Source organism: Culex quinquefasciatus, chromosome 1 (assembly GCF_015732765.1).
Source record: "Culex quinquefasciatus strain JHB chromosome 1, VPISU_Cqui_1.0_pri_paternal, whole genome shotgun sequence".
Classification (NCBI taxonomy): domain Eukaryota; kingdom Metazoa; phylum Arthropoda; class Insecta; order Diptera; family Culicidae; genus Culex; species Culex quinquefasciatus.
Window position 1 is genome coordinate 112,869,557 of NC_051861.1, and position 7,062 is coordinate 112,876,618.

The 7,062-nt window shown below is 32.0% G+C and overlaps 1 protein-coding gene across 5 annotated transcripts in view; it reads right to left on the bottom strand.

Moving 5' to 3' along the window:
• The window catches only part of LOC6050605 (histone deacetylase 4), a 128,917-nt gene extending 122,118 nt beyond the window's left edge, over nt 1-6,799 (bottom strand). For 2 of the 5 annotated variants that reach the window (XM_038249902.1, XM_038249901.1), the window contains exon 1: nt 5,955-6,798. The gene's annotated coding sequence lies outside the window, so the exon portion shown is untranslated. Of the gene's footprint in view, nt 1-5,954 lie in introns of all 5 variants that reach the window. The other 3 variants (XM_038249908.1, XM_038249907.1, XM_038249909.1) reach the window with 2 other exon arrangements.
• Between the last annotated feature and the right edge of the window lie 263 nt (nt 6,800-7,062).

The window sequence follows — 7,062 nt, forward strand, 5'->3', positions numbered from 1 at the left end:
AAATGGCTTCTTTGGGCATACCGAAGGCATCAAAAAAGTTTCAGCTGGATTAAAAAATACAAAAATTAAAATTAAAGAAAAAAGACCGATTCCGTAGAGAACTGCTCACGTGGATTTCTTATTTTTGTTAGTATTTTAATGTTTGACATTTTTTTTAAGTTCTCATATTGTTCATGTCATGTTTGAGATCGTTTTTTTTTCATTTCATGATGCAAAAATATTTCCTAATTTTGAATTTTCTAGTTTAATTTCTTACTTTTTTGTCCAAATCTTTAATTTTATGTTTATTTATTCAGTTTTGTTATAACACATTTGATATTTGGGAAGAATTTTGGTATTTTTTAAAACATTTTTGCAGCTTTTTCAACCTTTTCTAATTTTCTTTTTTGAATTTCTTATGTGGAATATATTGTTGAAAGCTTCTTATGTTGATTTTCTAATTTTACAGTTGTTACAATTTTTTTTATCTTTATTATTTTTATTTTCCATCTAGTGAATTTCTGTACTAAATTGTTCTATTTTTTTCAATTTTGAATCTATTATTCTAAAGGCCCAACCTCGTGACTTAACGGATTTCTTTCTAATAACTCGAAAGAAAAAACTTGTTTAGACAAATTTTTAATCTTCAGAAAGTTTTTTTTTTTCTTTCTAAAAAATAGTTTTAATATTACTTCTTTTGTTTTCTTTATTTTCTTGTAATCCTCAAATAACGATAGTTCTATTGAAATTGTGCATGCTTTTCACATTATAAAAGTTTTTTTTTGTAAATACTAATTTTTTTATAAAATAGCGTATTTTTTCAAAAGTACTCAAATTTTCATAATTCGCAAACTCTAATAAAGTGAAAACGGATACAAAATTTTGCTTCGTTTGATACCTATATGACAAATATGAAAAATTTGAGTACTTTCGAAAAAAAATTATTTTGTGAAAATTTATGTGTTTTCAAAAAAACTTCAATAAGGTGAAAAAGCATACAAAATTTTGCTTCGTTTGATTTCCATATTGCAAATTATGAAAATTGAAGTATTTCCGAAAAAAATACGATGTGAATACTGGCTATAAAAATGTAAAAATCCTCGCTACGAAGCGAAATTTTGTAGGATTTTTACATTTTTAAAGCCTGTATTTTTTTCAATACTAAATTTTTCACAAAATATCGTATTTTTTCGGAAATACTTCAATTTTCATAATTTGCAATATGGAAATCAAACGAAGCAAAATTTTGTATCCGTTTTCACTTTATTAGAGTTTAATTTGAGAAAACTAAAATTTTCACAAAATACAGTATTTCATAGAAAATACTTAAATTGTAAAATTTCGCTTCGTTTGATATTTATATTGCAAATTTAAAAAAAAAGATTGTTTAAAAAAACGGTATTTTGTTAAAATTTTAGTATTTTCAAAAAAAAGTTTAGTGAGATGAAAACAACATGTCGCTTCATATTGCGAATTTTCAAAATTGAAGTATTTTCAAAAAAATACGGTATTTTGTGAAAACTTTAGTATTCTTTAAAAAAAACAAGCTATAAAAAGTGAAAAGCTTACAAAATTTGGTTTCATTTGATACCCATATTACAAATTATGAAAATTTGAGTACTTTCGAAAAGATACGGTATTTTGAGAAAAGTTTGAGTATTTATACATTGAAACTTACTACATTATCAAAAAATGTAGAATGCGAAAGCATTGAAAATTTAACATAATTTGGTTGAGTTGTGTCGATTTTATAAAGTTTTTAAAAATGACTCATCGGCGATAAGATTATCGTCGATAAAATAACCAAAATAGCGATAACGATAGATTATCGTTATCGTCCCGACGACATCTTAACATGTTTTTCCAGAGGCGACTCGTCCACCTGTTCAACCTGTTCATTGAACAGGTAGCCGATTTCATGCGGATAATTTTTTTATTTAAGTACCACGGTGCTTTTTAAACCAGCAACATACAATAATTGTTTATTACAATTTTTGTTTGAATATACGTTGACAAATTCAACGCCCTATGTTCAGCAGCGCTGCATGCACCGAAAATGCTTTGGCCCGCCACCCTTTTTTTCCTTTGCGGTGTCAGTCTAAGGCCGTTTGTGATCCATCTCGACTGGCCCGCCACCCTTTACTCTTTACCTCTCTTTACAACCCACCAATACTAAAGCGAGCCAGCCTAGCGGGCCACGCGCAAATGCTCGTCGCGTTCAACACCGACCCTTTGAACGTCGGGGAAAAAATCTCCATACAGAAAAAAATCAACACATGTAAAGAGCTTCCTATTCATACACAGCGGCAGTATCGATGTGTTGGTGAATCAGGTTCAATCTGAGAGCGTGAACTGACAGCATTTTTGGGAGGGAGCGAAATGCCACCCCCAGGCCCCAGCCGACTTAGCTCGCTCAGCTCTCCAGAGAGCTGCATGCAAAAAGTAAACAAGCCAGCGCGTTGACAGCACGTTGAGAGCATGAATAAACGAGAGAACGCGAGAGCACCACAGATATTGCTCTATATTTGGCGCACTTTTAGGCATCAGGCTGTTTTGCGCAGACTGGTGATGGCTTGTTTCAAAACTGGAATGTTCAACTGCTCGCGTTGAACCTCTTCGATCTTCTTGGTTACTTTGGTACTTTTTTTTATTTCAGTGTAGTGGATTCTTGCTCTACTGGAATGTGATGTAATGTTAAGTTAAGATAGTATGATTGATAGATTGAATTGAAACAATTGAAACAAAAAAGTACTGTGCTTTTTCCAGAATCGGGACACATGAGAAGAATTATGACAGTAGATTCAACCATGATCCTTATTTTATTTTTCGGATGGTTCTATTTAAAGCGGTTTAAGATTTGATGCCATTAAATGCTCTACAAACGACTGTTTTTATTCAGACTGTAGTCCCGGTTCACTCTAGTTGAATATATTATTATCCATATATTGTAGCATGAATTTGTTCTGAAAACTTTTTTTCACTGATGCAAAAAACAAATATTTTAATTATCTCGGATTAATGTCAATATAGCTATGTTTTTAACATCAAAAGCCCTTCAATTCAATTTTCTAAACATTTGACAAAGGATCAAAAGCGATACGACCTGGTTCTAAAAAGTATAGAGTAAAATGTCAATTTTATTTTTAAATAGTAACCAAGTTAGCTCAATATTAGTTGGGTTTAAAAAAGCCCAACAAACAGTTTTCTTTTGTTAAGGATGTGGTATTTTTTTCTAACATCCTGATGAATAGTTTTTAAATTCAGTATAATATTCAATAACTTCCCTTGAATTTCGATAAGGATGGCAGAGCGATTACTCTATTTTTCCACATTCCCCACGATAATGATTAAGTCTTAAAAATACATTTTAACGAAATAAAAAAAAGTCTAAATCATAATTTTAATTAATTATTTGCATAATCAGAAAATTATAATAGTATAAAAATAATAAAGCGTAAAAATAAAAGCCATTGCACAGTGGTCCGAAACCGAAATCTAGCGTGACAAAATTGATAGCGGCCACACGTTAAGATTTAGAGCTTTGGTGTCTTCGGGACAAATGATCAGGGTCAATAGGGGCATCTTTTGGTATGGTGGACATTAGGGTGGTCCAAATTTTAGGGTGGTTCAGAATTTTTATTTTTGCGAGATGACGAGATAGCGCTTTGGTGTCTTCAGAAAAGTTGTAGGGAACACCATTCTGAGCAACTTTGCTGAAGGGCCCAAAGCTCTATCTTCAAACGGGAAGTTTCTAGAGCCATTTTTGTAATTTAGGTTTAGGTGTTTATGAAAAAATGAGTTTTTTGAATTTATCAACTCAGGCTTATGTCGTAGCGAGTTGGTGTCTTCTAGACATTTGAAGAGCTTATCAAAACACACATTTATCTTCCAAGAGAGCGAAAATCGGACCTTTTAAACGAAAGTTATAGCCAAAATACGACGAAAAAGACGCCATTTTGAAATGTGAATAACTCGAAAAGGTGGTGGAGTTTGACCTCGCTCTTAGAAGCATCTGAAAGTACACATTCTAGAGTACATTTGCTGAAAATATCTCGGAGGTCTTTTTTGTTTAACTCATTTAATCTTAATTTGAAAATGAGCATTTTTAAATCGTTTTTTGCCCATAACTTTTGATAGAATTGGCCAAAATTCGACAAGCTCTACAATTGTCTAGAAGGGCTCAAAAATGTACAAAATGATCTAGTGGTTGTAAAAGAAGAAACAAGTTTTTACTGAAATATTTCAGGAATCAACAAAATAATTAAATTTATTCCTGAAATATTTCAGTAAAAACTTGTTTCTTCTTTTACAACCACTAGATCATTTTTTATATCTTAACGTGTGGCCGCTATCAATTTTGTCACGCTAGATTTCGGTTTCGGACCACTGTGCATTGGAAAGAAAAAAGCTTTAAAAACATTTTTTAACATTGAACAGGTACTTCATTTGGGCACGAGTCGCCTCTGTGTTTTTCAATGTGTTATTTTAAACTTGTAATTTATTTTATTGGGGTCTGGTACGTTTCGCCGAATGGATATTTCGCCGAATGGACATTTCGCCGAATTTAAAAAAGAACGATTCATGTTTGAAAGAATGCAAATACTCACAGAAGTATTCTCAAATCCTTTTTTAGTACTTTTTTATCCTTTTTCTTTTTTTCTTTTGTTTTTAATTCGGCGAAATGTCCCGCACCCATTTTATTGTTATTTAAATTACAATCTAATCTAATCTAATCTAACACAAACGCAGTCAGTCCGATGAAAGCATGCTGAAAAGTCTTGTGATAAGATTACGCCCCAAGCATGTTTCATGTCAGTATCAATAATTGCAGTACATCCGAGAACACTCGAAAATGTATTACAAAAATTAAAGCGGCCAGCCCTACTGCGTTGTGTTTACCGCAGAGAGGATTCTGTGAATGGATCACATTCCACAGAATCTACATGGGAGAGGAAGGATGCGTGGACATACCGTACCAAACGCTCCTGTTTTTAGTTGTATAAGTGTTATGTAGATGGTGTTTGTGTTACATATAGTGTTGATTGATTTTTTTTTTTTGACGATTAAATATAGTAAATATCAATAATTTTATAAAATAACCCTCTACCTAGAAAATAGAATAGGTGTTTTTATGAAATAAAAGATTTCAAGAAAGTAAGAGAAGGAAGATTCGAAATTGCATGATATTAAGTCTGAAGAATGAAAAAGTACAATGTGAAATAAGTCTTATGTTATTTAAATTTCAAAACTCCTTACTCCAAATTAAAAGCATAATTAGTTATCAGTTATCTTTGATTTTTTTTTTTTTGTTATTTTCTTTTTTTTTGTTCAATATTTTGATTTTGATTTGAGTTTCTTATTTTTTCAGTTAATTTTTCATTAGATATATTTTCGTTTCGCAAATATTCGTAAAATAAATATAATTGAACTATGTATCGTATTTTTACAAATTTTTATGTAAACTAAGAATGCAAAATATAATAAATGGAGGTTATAGAACAAGCTTGAAAGTAACAATAAAAACAAGAACTATAAATAGACACAAAAGCTGATCAAATGACCTTTTTTCATTTATATTTAGTTTTTATTTTATTTTATTTTGGTATTTGGTACTTAATGTCTGTTATTAATTTTGAATTCAATTTGCTTTGGTTTTTTGAATTTCTAATTTAGTGTTATTACTTAGTATTTCTTATTTTGATTTTTAAAAATAAGAAACTGTCTTGGTTTCAAATAATGAAGTCATAATAAGAAATTTAAAGTAAAATTCGTCTAATTTTGAATTTCTTATTATATCCTCAGATTGATAAAAAAAATAGCTTTTTTGAACTTTTTATTATGTTTTTATTTATTTGTTAATAAACCTTTAATCGTTAAAGATTTGCTTATATTGGAAAAAAATTGTCTGTTCTAAAATGACTCAATTTAAAAAAAAAACATAAACAGGATATTCAATCCTACTTTATTGAACCAACCTTTTATAAACTTTCTCCGGTCAATTCCTTCAGCATGGTTCAATCATGCTGCTGCTTGCAGCAGCTTCTGGTCATATTCACTTAGAAATTTAGACACTAAACTTTTCTGTTTCCTTTTCACGATTTTCCTTAATTTTACACAATTTTCACACTGGCACTTTGCTACTTTCTTGTTTCAAGCGATACTTATAATTTAGCCACTATTCTTTCAACAATTTTATAAACTTATTTTCACTACTAATAATGATTTAACATACACTTGAAACCCGTTTTTTTCTTTCTTTCTTCTTCAGAAGAAGCCTAAAATTTATTTTTTTCTCCTGTTTTCACTCAAACTCTTCTTCGTAAACAAGAAATTCTTCCTTCTGCTACGCTGCTGCTGCTGATGATGATGACGATGATGAATTTTAGATTCCAATGACGAATTATTACGGTGATGACGACGACCGACGGAGCAGCGCGATGGCACCTGAAGACACACCGTTTTTTTTTTTATTTTATTTTATTTCTTCTTGAGGTTTCCCGTTCCGACTTCCTTCAATCTTCAATCTTTGCTCAGAATTTGCGATGAAATTCTTTTCCCAGGCCAGTTGGAATCAACTTCCAAGAGACTCCCGCTGCTGAATCTGGTTCTCGCTCCGCGGAATTCCTCCGCGAGGAAAGCTCTCCCGGAACTACGCCACGAATTTCCGCGATCCACGACGAACTAAAACGCGGTTTTAATAATAAACTAACCCCGTGCTGCTGCCAGTACTAGCGAGGCACGACCTGACCGAACCGATCGTCGCGGAGGAGGAGAGCAACTTGTTCGCATCTTCGACTGAAGAATCTGATTTTTTTGCGTGGATATTTTTTTCCTTCTTTCTTCCTTTCAGTTTGTTGTGACGTTTCGACGTTTGACGTGCGAAAGTGGCTGCGTGCGTGGGAGGGGGCGCTCACCGAACTTGCGTGCAAGTTGTGAGTGGCATTTGAATAGAGAGTTTTTGGGGGGTCGGACAGTGGCGTACTGAAATGATTTAAAAATTTGAGGGGATAATTTTTGAAACCATAAGATTTCGAGTTTTGTTTTTAAAAGGTCCTATAAACAAAATTTGGATTTTCTGCTTAC